Source organism: Pseudophryne corroboree, chromosome 7 (assembly GCF_028390025.1).
Source record: "Pseudophryne corroboree isolate aPseCor3 chromosome 7, aPseCor3.hap2, whole genome shotgun sequence".
Taxonomy (NCBI): domain Eukaryota; kingdom Metazoa; phylum Chordata; class Amphibia; order Anura; family Myobatrachidae; genus Pseudophryne; species Pseudophryne corroboree.
The window spans coordinates 176,634,130-176,645,876 of NC_086450.1; the positions used below are offsets into that span (position 1 = coordinate 176,634,130).

Below are 11,747 nucleotides of genomic sequence, written 5' to 3' on the forward strand. Positions count from 1 at the left end.
TAAACTGTTCTTGTCCTGACGAAATTTATGTTAATAAATGAAACGTTGACTCTTTGAAGCTGCGCTGTCAGCTCGTCATTTAAACCAGCTATCTGCTGTTCAGCAAGTCCTTTGAGTGCCGGACTTTCTTCACTCTGCTATTATCACCTATATCTGGCACCAAGGCAATTACATCATTTATTTGGATCCTAAGGAGTGCCAGTCCTTGCAACATTATATATATATATATATATATTTATATATGCAAACAAGATTAAGGCGGCACTCAAAGACTTGGTAAGATAGTGAAGCAGGCATCCGAGCAGGGATGCTGTTTTTAATAGTGTTACGTTTCGGGGACGTATCCCCTTCCTCAGACAATGATACAGTGCATCAAACAGATATATATACAAGACATAATTGGTTCTACTTCCCCCCCTTCCCCCGCTCAGTAAGTAGAACCAATTATCTGTTTGATGCACTGTATCATTGTCTGAGGAAGGGGATACGTCCCCGAAACGTAACACTATTAAAAACAGCATCCCTGCTCGGATGCCTGCTTCACTATCTTACCAAGTCTTTGAGTGCCGCCTTAATCTTGTTTGCATGTTTATGTGGGCTGGACCCACAGGGAAGGCACCTTAGCAGGTCACTGATTACTGGAGTGCCGGAGCCGAGCGTTTGTATATATTTATATATATATATATATATATATATATACATGTTTGCAAAAGTCCCGGCACTCATCTTAAATAGTGTAATGTGCTGCGGTGCCATCCCAGGGGAACCAATCCTCCAGTACAATGCAGTGGAATAAAGGCGGCACTCAAACCGACTTGTATGGCAGTATGAAAAAGGTCAGCTTTAATGAACCGACATGTTTCGGGGCTATACCCCTTCCTCAGGGCCTCAACAACCCTAGCTGAATCACAAGTGATACATATATACATCACCAATAACAAACAATCAGAAAGCCCTAATGTGACTCACCTGCTCAGCGGCGCCATCCTGTCCGTCATTGTTTACATCTCTGTTACCAGGTCGCATTGCCATGGACGCGCCCCCGGGCGCCGGCGCGTCACTTCCGCAGAGACGCTGATGACGTCAGTCTGGAGGCCGGGATGGCGCGGCCAGCAGCATATGCATGTGGGGATGTTCTTATTGGGGGTAAGTAGTACTTATTTGCACAGATTGTCATTTTGCACTAATCCTGACGAAAGGGGAGACCCCGAAACGTTGATATGCACTAATACAAAGTTTGTTGCCGTTTTGAAGGCTCTGAGTGCCGCCTCGTTATTGTATGCTGGTTTCCATATGGACTTAGTCCCCGGAGGAGGGCACCTGAGCAAGACAGTCCCATAACAGGGACAGATCCAAGTGCCGGAGTTCAATTTGCTGCATGTATATGTATATGTATATATATATAATGCAGTGGAATAAAGGCGGCACTCAAACAGACTTCTTAGGCAGTATGAAAAAGGTCAGCTTTAATGAACCGACATGTTTCGGGGCTATACCCCTTCCTCAGGGCCTCAACAACCCTAGCTCCCTTTTAACGGGAGTACAGGAATCACATTTCTTAAGAACGAAGTTGGGCTGTTTCCGATGTCTTGGATGTGCTACATGTAACACACTCATGACAGGGGGTTCGTTTAATCACCCCCTTACTGGAAAGAAGATAGCCATTAAACACCGTCTTACATGCACTTCTACCCATGTGGTGTATCTATTGACCTGTCCGTGCGGCCTTACCTATGTAGGCAAGACTGTCCGTCAATTTCGGGAACGTATGGCGCTACATAGAAGCGCTATAAAAAAAGCCTTTGAGAAAGGTAGTAGTGACCAACCCTTTGCCCGCCACTGCTTAGTGTTTAAACATGGGGTGGCCAGTATCAGAGCCATCCTGATTGATCAAGTCCCCAAATTGTTGCGAGGGGGTGATAGGGATCGTACCCTATTACAACGGGAATCCAGGTGGATCCACAAGTTGGGTACATTATCCCCTCATGGTTTAAATGAAAATCTTGGGTTACAGTGCTTTCTTTAATATAGCCTGCAATAGGACCCAATAGGATTTAATCATTTTACTCTATCCAGACAGATTAGTATAGGTATGAGTCATCTAGTTCATACTGTTTTAGCTAGTGCCAGTTTTCTTTATTTAACTCTGCCCTAAGGCTCAATTTATATACATTACATTATTAGCCCCATAGGCTTGGATCTGTCTATCTCGTGCAATGAGATGTAACAGTTATTCGTTTTGATGTTTCATGTTTGTTTATTTTTTCAGTTTTTGTTTCACAGGTTGCTTAGCTACTGCCCTGCGACGCACCGCCGGATGACGTCACAGGCCGGCAGTGTGAGACCCGCAGTATAGCCTGTATCGACGAACGAGCGAGGCCCGTGAGTTGCTAAGGTGACGGACTCCAGGCGCAGCTTGATGACGTCACGGATGGGCGACGAGGGAGCGCTGCTGATCGTCCGGACGGACAGGATGGCGCCGCTGAGCAGGTGAGTCACATTAGGGCTTTCTAATTGTTTGTTATTGGTGATGTATATATGTATCACTTGTGGTTCAGCTAGGGTTGTTGAGGCCCTGAGGAAGGGGTATAGCCCCGAAACATGTCGGTTCATTAAAGCTGACCTTTTTCATACTGCCTAAGAAGTCTGTTTGAATGCCGCCTTTATTCCACTGCATTATATATATATATATATATACATATACATATACATGCAGCAAATTGAACTCCGGCACTTGGATCTGTCCCTGTTATGGGACTGTCTTGCTCAGGTGCCCTCCTCCGGGGACTAAGTCCATATGGAAACCAGCATACAATAACGAGGCGGCACTCAGAGTCTTCAAAACGGCAACAAACTTTGTATTAGTGCATATCAACGTTTCGGGGTCTCCCCTTTCGTCAGGATTAGTGCAAAATTACAATCTGTGCAAATAAGTACTACTTACCCCCAATAAGAACATCCCCACATGCATATGCCGCTGGCCCCGCCATCCCGGCCTCCAGACTGACATCATCAGCGTCTCTGCGGAAGTGACGCGCCGGCGCCCGGGGGCGCGTCCATGGCAATGCGACCTGGTAACAGAGATGTAAACAATGACTCCAGTGAAACAGCACCGTGCCCGCTGGAAGCACCAGCGTGGAGTGTACATATAAAGTGCTCACTGCTGTGTCCAACAGATCCATATCTAAAAACATTCAGTGTTACACATATAAGCTACCAGGTTGCTAAAAAAATATTAGTGAAACCACACAAATTGCAATGAAAAACAAATACATACATACCTCAGAGCTTCATATAAAATGCACATTAATTACTTAAACCGTACCGAAAACTCTACATTAAACTACTGCTACTCCCTAACACTTTTGGATTTTCCTACTGAGTTCAACAACTCATGACTAAAATTTAGCTATTAAATAAAGTTAATGAGACCTAAATTATCATTGAGACCCAATGATGTTATCTAGATCTGCCACATCTCCATGCCACATCAACAACAGGTCGTCTATGTACCTATAGTACAAAAACAATCTGCTAGAAATAGACCTGTTGGCAAAGAACAAACTGCATTCAACCTCCCACATATAGGCATTGGCAAACGAGGGAGCCACGGAAGATCCCATGGCACACCCCGTTTGCTGCCTGGGCAGTTTTACAGGCAGCAAACGGGGTGTGCCATGGGATCTTCCGTGTTTGTTCTTTGCCAACAGGTCTATTTCTAGCAGGTTGTTTTTGTACTATAGGTACATAGACGACCTGTTGTTGATGTGGCATGGAGATGTGGCAGATCTAGATAACATCATTGCGGCACATAATGCCACGGAGAGTCCAGTCAATCTAACATTGAGTAGTAGTCCAAACGAGATTAGTTTTTTGGACCTCAATATTAAAATCGAAGATGGTAGGTTGGCCACATCTTTATATAAAAAACCAACAGACCGCAATACAATCCTTAGGTATGACAGTTGTCATCCAAGTTCTACGGTCAGTAGTGTCCCCTATGCTCAATTGTTGAGAGTATGTAGAATTAACAGTAGTCCACTGGAAAGGGACAAACAACTGGATGAGATGGAGGCCAGATTAAGAGCTAGGGGGTACCCACGACAACTTCTGACCCAGGCCAGAGAGAAGGCAGTGAACAAAAATAGAGTTGACAGCTTGGTAGCTTCAGGCACGAAGAAATTAGGCGGTGTGATCCCATGGGTTAGTGAGTTCAATATACACAGTCAACATGTGCAAAAACAGGTCAAAAAGTTGTGGCCGTTGGTGACATCTGATCCTGAGTTGCCAATGTTTAAGCAACAGCGGATCATGCCTACCTATGTTAAGGGCCGCAGCATCAAGGACATGCTTGTTAAGACGGATATGGCTAAATTCAGAGAGGAACCCAAACATTTTTTGAGGCGGAAGAACGGTTGCTTTAAGTGCACAGGGTGCACGACGTGTTCACACATGTCTGTAGGTGACCATATCATACATCCATGTTCCGGGAAAAAATTCCCTATTAGATGGCCTTAAACATGCACCACTAAATTTGTGGTTTATGCCATAATGTGCCCATGTGGTAGGTACTACATAGGCAAAACCGAGTGTCAATTCAAGATCAGGATAGCACAACACAGGTTGGCCATTAGGAATGCCCTTATAGCAGGAAAGGGTGACCAACCTGTGGCCAAACATTTTGTGGAGCATAGACACACCATGGCCACTTTTAAGCATAGAATAATTGACCATGTACCCGAATCTATGCGAGGTGGAAATAGAGGGAAAAAACTCCTACAGTTAGAATCACGGTGGATCCACAGGTTAAATACTCTTAGACCCATGGGTCTCAATGATAATTTAGGTCTCATTAACTTTATTTAATAGCTAATTTTAGTCATGAGTTGTTGAACTCAGTAGGAAAATCCGAAAGTGTTAGGGAGTAGCAGTAGTTTAATGTAGAGTTTTCGGTACGGTTTAAGCAATTAATGTGTATTTTATATGAAGCTCTGAGGTATGTATGTATTTGTTTTTCATTGCAATTTGTGTGGTTTCACTAATATTTTTTTAGCAGCCTGGTAGCTTATATGTGTAACACTGAATGTTTTTAGATATGGATCTGTTGGACACAGCAGTGAGCACTTTATATGTACACTCCACGCTGGTGCTTCCAGCGGGCACGGTGCTGTTTCACTGGAGTCATTGTTTATATCTCTCTTACCAGGTCGCGTTGCCATGGACGCGCCCCCGGGCGCCGGCGCGTCACTTCCACGGAGACACTGGTGACGTCAGTCTGGAGGCCGGGATGGCGGGGCCAGCGGCATATGCATGTGGGGATGTTCTTATTGGGGGTAAGTAGTATTTATTTGCACAGATTGTCATTTTGCACTAATCCTGACGAAGGGGGAGACCCCGAAACGTTGATATGCACTAATACAAAGTTTGTTGCCGTTTTGAAGACTCTGAGTGCCGCCTCGTTATTGTATGCTGGTATATATTTATATATATATATATATATATATATATATATATATATATATGAAATAATTAAAAGGATTAAATAATAGTTTATTTTACTTTTCATTCCCAATAGATATGGGGCGGTACTTTCACTCCTAAGATGGAGGGCTATATGGTGTTTTGGGCACAGATTGGATTGAGAGAGTACACACATGCTGTAAAGTGCAGAATGAATGGTCCCGGCCCCACTATTATGCACCTACAGCATGCGTGTATCCTACCCCAAAAATCTGCTGCCCAAAACACCATATAGCCTATACTGCACCATATTTATTGGGAATGATAAGATACCTACAAATCTTCAAACTGGGGAATGTCCTCCTCTGCCTACAGCATAGCAGAGTATATGGCTGAGGAGCAGGTGGACGGGGGAGTAGGCTGTGGTTGGGTGGGCGGAATGAGATGGGGTTGGGTGAGCGGAATAGGATGGGATTGGGTGGGATAAAGAGTGAGAGGACGGCTGTTGAATAGTACGACATCATCATGGAGTTTGGATTTTTGTGCTTTGTTCAGCTGGGCAAGTCTTGACTTTATTTTCTCGAATATGAGGTCTTTGGCCTCCTGGGCTTTTTTTTTTTTGGCTTCTCTTCCGGGGTCGCGGCGGAGGAGCTGGTGCTGCAGAGGTATCAGTGGTAGCGGATGTTTCAGGGGCTGGGATTCCTCCATATCCTGGATGATACTGAGGTCTGGGGTGGCGGGAATCTCCACACTTCCAATCTGTAGTAGATTTAAAAAAAAATACACTGTTGAAATACTGTACATGTTTTCATTTTTTATTTCTATTTTTTTTATTGCTCCCTGCAAGTACATCTGAATGGCAAGCCATGGCAGAGGAGTTTGCCACCACCTGGCATTTCCAGAACTGTGGGGGAGCGATAGATGGCAAGCACATCCACATCAACCCTCCTGCAAACAGCGGATCCCTTTATTTTGATTATAAAGGGTATTTCAGCATCGTGCTGATGGCAGTGGTGAATGCCAACTATGAATTCATCTTCATTGAGGTTGGCAAAAACAGACGTGCATCAGACGGTGGGTCACTGAAGAATACAACCTTCTACGAGCGGCTCACCACAAAGACCCTGAACTTGCCATCTAGGGAGCAAACCCAGCACGGCCTCAATTTTGTTTTCGTGACTGATGAGGCATTCGCACTCCACGAGAACATTATGAAGCCGTACCCCCAAAGACACCTGACAAGTGAGAAGCGCATCTACAATTTTAGACTATCCCGGGCACAACGAATTGTAGAGAACACTTTTGGGATCCTGTCTAGCCGCTTCTGCATATTCCTTACAGCTATCAATTTGCAGGTGGAGTAGATAGATAGGGTGGTGACTGCATGCTGTGTCCTGCATAACTATTTGCGCAGCAAAACCACTCGGCATAGGACACAGCCCAGAGAAGCGCCAGGAGACCCAGAACACCCAGAGGAGACTTCACCATTTCCGGAACCACCTCCACTCCATTTTAAGTTGAGTCTATGAGCAAAACAGGTCAGGGACGAGTACCTGGCCTATTTTAACGGGGTGGGTGCAGTCGATTGGCAGGAGGCCCACATTTAATTAGTGTACTGTGTTGGACTGGTGGTGAAACTTGTAAAAACTTAGAAATGTATTCAAAAATATATACTTACAGATGCCAACAGAGATAGGTCACCGTCTTCAGGCTCTGGTGTGGCAGTCCGAGGGAGGGAGGTGAAACCTGTCCGGGTAGCCTCCTGGCCCAGGACAAACTCCAGCATGGGGTAGTACCAGAGCGAGGTCTTGTAAATCTGGGAAGAACCTGCTCCAGACTTTTTAGACTGTTCCATTTTTTTGTGTTCTTCGAGGAACACCGTATGCAGGTTCTGGATCTTTTTCTTGACCCATTCTTTGTCAGCACCGGACACAAAGGGCCTGCAGTACTCCACTAGCTCCTCCAAGGCAGCATTCTGTCGCACTTTATCAGAATAGGCCTTGGCTTTGATCTTCCATAAACACTCCAATTCACGGTACATTTCTAGTAGGCCGGTGATGAAGTCAATCAGGTATATTCAATAAGAGTCGGGTCCATTCCGACATGCAGTTGTCGGAATGGACTCGACAACCCCTATTCAAAGAGCGGCAAAATCTAACTGTCGGATTTTGCCGTTCCCTGTGTCCTGTCCTGCCTCTGCTGTCAGTGCCTGCCGGGTGCGCTGACAGCAGCGGTTTTTAACAAATGAGGTACAAGTTATTGAGAGAAGGTGAAAATATCAGAAGCAATATGTTAGATAAATATCCGTGTGTTCTGATGGAATAAATGTGTCCAGAACAATCACTGTGCATGCCTGGAAATGAAGGTATTCAATGGAAGCGTGATATGGTAGCAAGATTGAATAGGCTGAACAAAATTTTTTGAGAAAGAAAGAGAAGGGGGGCCCACTGCACCTGGTATTCTCAGGAGGTTTCCCATCCTGATGCTGACCAGGCCATACCTGCTTAGCTTCCGAGATCGGACAAGATCGGGCGTATTCAGGGTAGTATGGCCGTGGGCCTATTGTGGGAAATATGTGGGAAAAGATGAAAAGGGAGAAAATCCACTCCTAATGTCCGTACTGTGCATATATCAACCATGTGTAGTCTGGGAGTGTTTTTCCAGAAGCAGGAGTAATGAAATGGAAGGTGTTGGAGAATTAAAAAGGGCCCACCGCACCTGGTATTCTCAGGAGGTTCTCCTTCCTAGTACTGACCAGGCCATGCCTGCTTAGCTTCCGAGATTGGACAAGATCGGGCGTATTCAGGGTAGTATGGCCGTGGGCCAGTGTGGAGAAAATAAGAATAGAAAGGGAGAGTAAATTGCTTTCTGTACTTCACACTCAATCAAGGCCACTGATGGTCTCCAATGATAATTCCGGACAAAGTGTGTCAAGATGGTTCTAAGTGTCTGGAATTGATAAAGGGATGGTGTGGTAAGTGAAGTTTGGCAGATGGTGAAGCTCACACAGAAATATTGAAAGAATAATGCAAGATGTGTGTGAATATCTTATGAAAAGAGAGCTCAAGGCTGGCTCATGAATAGTGTATATGGAGTCTTTTTGTGAAGAAAATTTAATCTGTATCAGTTAGTAATAGAATAGAGCTAGGAATTAACTAAATTTAATTAATGCCAGATGGCTGATCATATACTGAAGGAGCTCAAAATAGGCTTCCAAATGGTACTATTCGCCTTATATTCAGAAAAATTGTGGTTGATACCAAGTGTCAATTATTCAATTATTCTATAATTAGAGCCAAAATTGTTAATGAGGAGCTAAAGGCTAGTTCACAAATGGTACTCTTCACCTTATTCAGTATGGGAACAGTTAATACTAAGTGTCAATTATTCTTTGATAAATACCAGAGAAAACAAAAATTATAATATAAATAAATAATGCTACCATAAATACATATATATGTCGAAATCGCTAATTACTACCTTAAGTACATATATAGGTTGAAATTGCAACAAATGAGAAAATATATATATATGTTTAACATGAAACATACATATGTTTAACATGTAGTGATAGATTTAATATCTGATGTCACTACTATCAGAGGCTCTCGTGACCAAGCCCAAATCAGGTGAAACGTACGTCGAGGAGAGAACGTCCGTAGTGACGTCATCGCGGCCACGCCCATTCTGGAAGCGGGCGGCCGCGTTCATCACTGTAGCGGGACCGCGAACAGAGGGGACCTGGACAACACTCGCCGCATACCTTGCGGCTGCGGTAACTTACACTAGACCACCAGGGTTTGAATGCTTAGTAGGAATCACTGGTGACATTCAGGTCCGCTGCCCAATACCAACTGCATACGAGTTCAATTGACACTAGATCGCCATGGTTATAATGTGCAGTAGGAATCACCAGTGCTCAATAACATTTAAGTTCGTTGCTTAATACCAACTGCATACTGGTTTTTTTGTCCACAAATATAATAGTAGTGACATCAGATATTAAATCTATCACTACACTCTCTGTTTTGAACTGTGTTTTATAAACAATGTTCTATCTGCAAATAACAATCTGTATAATTATGTTCTAAATACCCGTCCATGCCTCCAAAAATGATTTGTTAATTACAGATACCTAACTGTGTTTCATGTTAAACATATATATATTTTCTCATTTGTTGCAATTTCAACCTATATATGTACTTAAGGTAGTAATTAGCGATTTCGACATATATATGTATTTATGGTAGCATTATTTATTTATATTATAAATTTTGTTTTCTCTGGTATTTATCAAAGAATAATTGACACTTAGTATTAACTGTTCCCATACTGAATAAGGTGAAGAGTACCATTTGTGAACTAGCCTTTAGCTCCTCATTAACAATTTTGGCTCTAATTATAGAATAATTGAATAATTGACACTTGGTATCAACCACAATTTTTCTGAATATAAGGCGAATAGTACCATTTGGAAGCCTATTTTGAGCTCCTTCAGTATATGATCAGCCATCTGGCATTAATTAAATTTAGTTAATTCCTAGCTCTATTCTATTACTAACTGATACAGATTAAATTTTCTTCACAAAAAGACTCCATATACACTATTCATGAGCCAGCCTTGAGCTCTCTTTTCATAAGATATTCACACACATCTTGCATTATTCTTTCAATATTTCTGTGTGAGCTTCACCATCTGCCAAACTTCACTTACCACACCATCCCTTTATCAATTCCAGACACTTAGAACCATCTTGACACACTTTGTCCGGAATTATCATTGGAGACCATCAGTGGCCTTGGTTGAGTGTGAAGTACAGAAAGCAATTTACTCTCCCTTTCTATTCTTATTTTCTCCACACTGGCCCACGGCCATACTACCCTGAATACGCCCGATCTTGTCCAATCTCGGAAGCTAAGCAGGCATGGCCTGGTCAGTACTAGGAAGGAGAACCTCCTGAGAATACCAGGTGCAGTGGGCCCTTTTTAATTCTCCAACACCTTCCATTTCATTACTCCTGCTTCTGGAAAAACACTCCCAGACTACACATGGTTGATATATGCACAGTACGGACATTAGGAGTGGATTTTCTCCCTTTTCATCTTTTCCCACATATTTCCCACAATAGGCCCACGGCCATACTACCCTGAATACGCCCGATCTTGTCCGATCTCGGAAGCTAAGCAGGTATGGCCTGGTCAGCATCAGGATGGGAAACCTCCTGAGAATACCAGGTGCAGTGGGCCCCCCTTCTCTTTCTTTCTCAAAAAATTTTGTTCAGCCTATTCAATCTTGCTACCATATCACGCTTCCATTGAATACCTTCATTTCCAGGCATGCACAGTGATTGTTCTGGACACATTTATTCCATCAGAACACATGGATATTTATCTAACATATTGCTTCTGATATTTTCACCTTCTCTCAATAACTTGTACCTCATTTGTTAAAAAGGTTAAACAAGTTCCTTACAAACATCAGACACGAGTCTCAAAATTATTCCTCATTAATTCCTTTTTATTCTAGAAACAATTAAAGGTTACGTTTTATTACACTAATCATTTACTTTACTCATATCATACAAATCATTACAAACGAGTGCTCCCAAACAAGGGTTTTTGTCTTTTCTCTCCTTTCCAAAGATTAATAAGTCCCCGGTTCCCGATGGAATTTTCACCCAAGGGTTCTAATGGAGCTTCACTCTGAACTTGCAAAACTACTATTTTTGATCTTTAAGGATTCAGTTACATCAGGTATGGTTCCAAAGACTGGCATATAGCGGAAGTAATGCCTATATTCAAAAAGGGAAGTAAAGCTGAACTGGGTAATTATAGACCAGTTAGTCTTACATCTATAGTGGGGAAAGTACTGGAAGGTATTCTAAGGGATAGTATTCAGAAGTTCCTTTAAGCCAATAAGGTCATTAAAAGGAATCAACATGGATTTGTGAAGGATAGATCCTGTCAAACCAACTTACTTGGCTTTTATGAAACAGTAAGTGCAAACCTCGATCAGGGTAAAGAGGTGGATGTAATCTTTTTAGACTTTGCCAAAGCTTAGTTTCGACACAGTACCACACATGCGACTTATCTACAAGCTACAAGAAATAGGGCTAGGAAGCACAATATGCACTTGGGTCAAAAATTGGTTAGATAATAGGGAGTAGCGCATTGTGGTTAATGGATCTCTTTCAAATTTTACGAAGTGTTAAGTGGTGTGCCACAAGGCTCGGTATTAGGACCGTTATTGTTCAACATTTTCATTAACGACCTAACAGAAGGTCTAG

General features: G+C 42.9%; 4 pseudogenes; 2 read left to right on the forward strand and 2 right to left on the reverse strand.

Moving 5' to 3' along the window:
- Positions 1–7,901: 7,901 nt before the first annotated feature.
- LOC134945969 (5S ribosomal RNA) lies at positions 7,902–8,019 on the reverse strand (annotated as a pseudogene).
- Positions 8,020–8,166: 147 nt separating this feature from the next.
- Positions 8,167–8,284, reverse strand: LOC134945952 (5S ribosomal RNA; annotated as a pseudogene).
- A 2,040-nt stretch (positions 8,285–10,324) lies between these two features.
- Positions 10,325–10,442, forward strand: LOC134945971 (5S ribosomal RNA; annotated as a pseudogene).
- Positions 10,443–10,589: 147 nt separating this feature from the next.
- Positions 10,590–10,707, forward strand: LOC134945970 (5S ribosomal RNA; annotated as a pseudogene).
- The last annotated feature ends 1,040 nt before the right edge of the window (positions 10,708–11,747 follow it).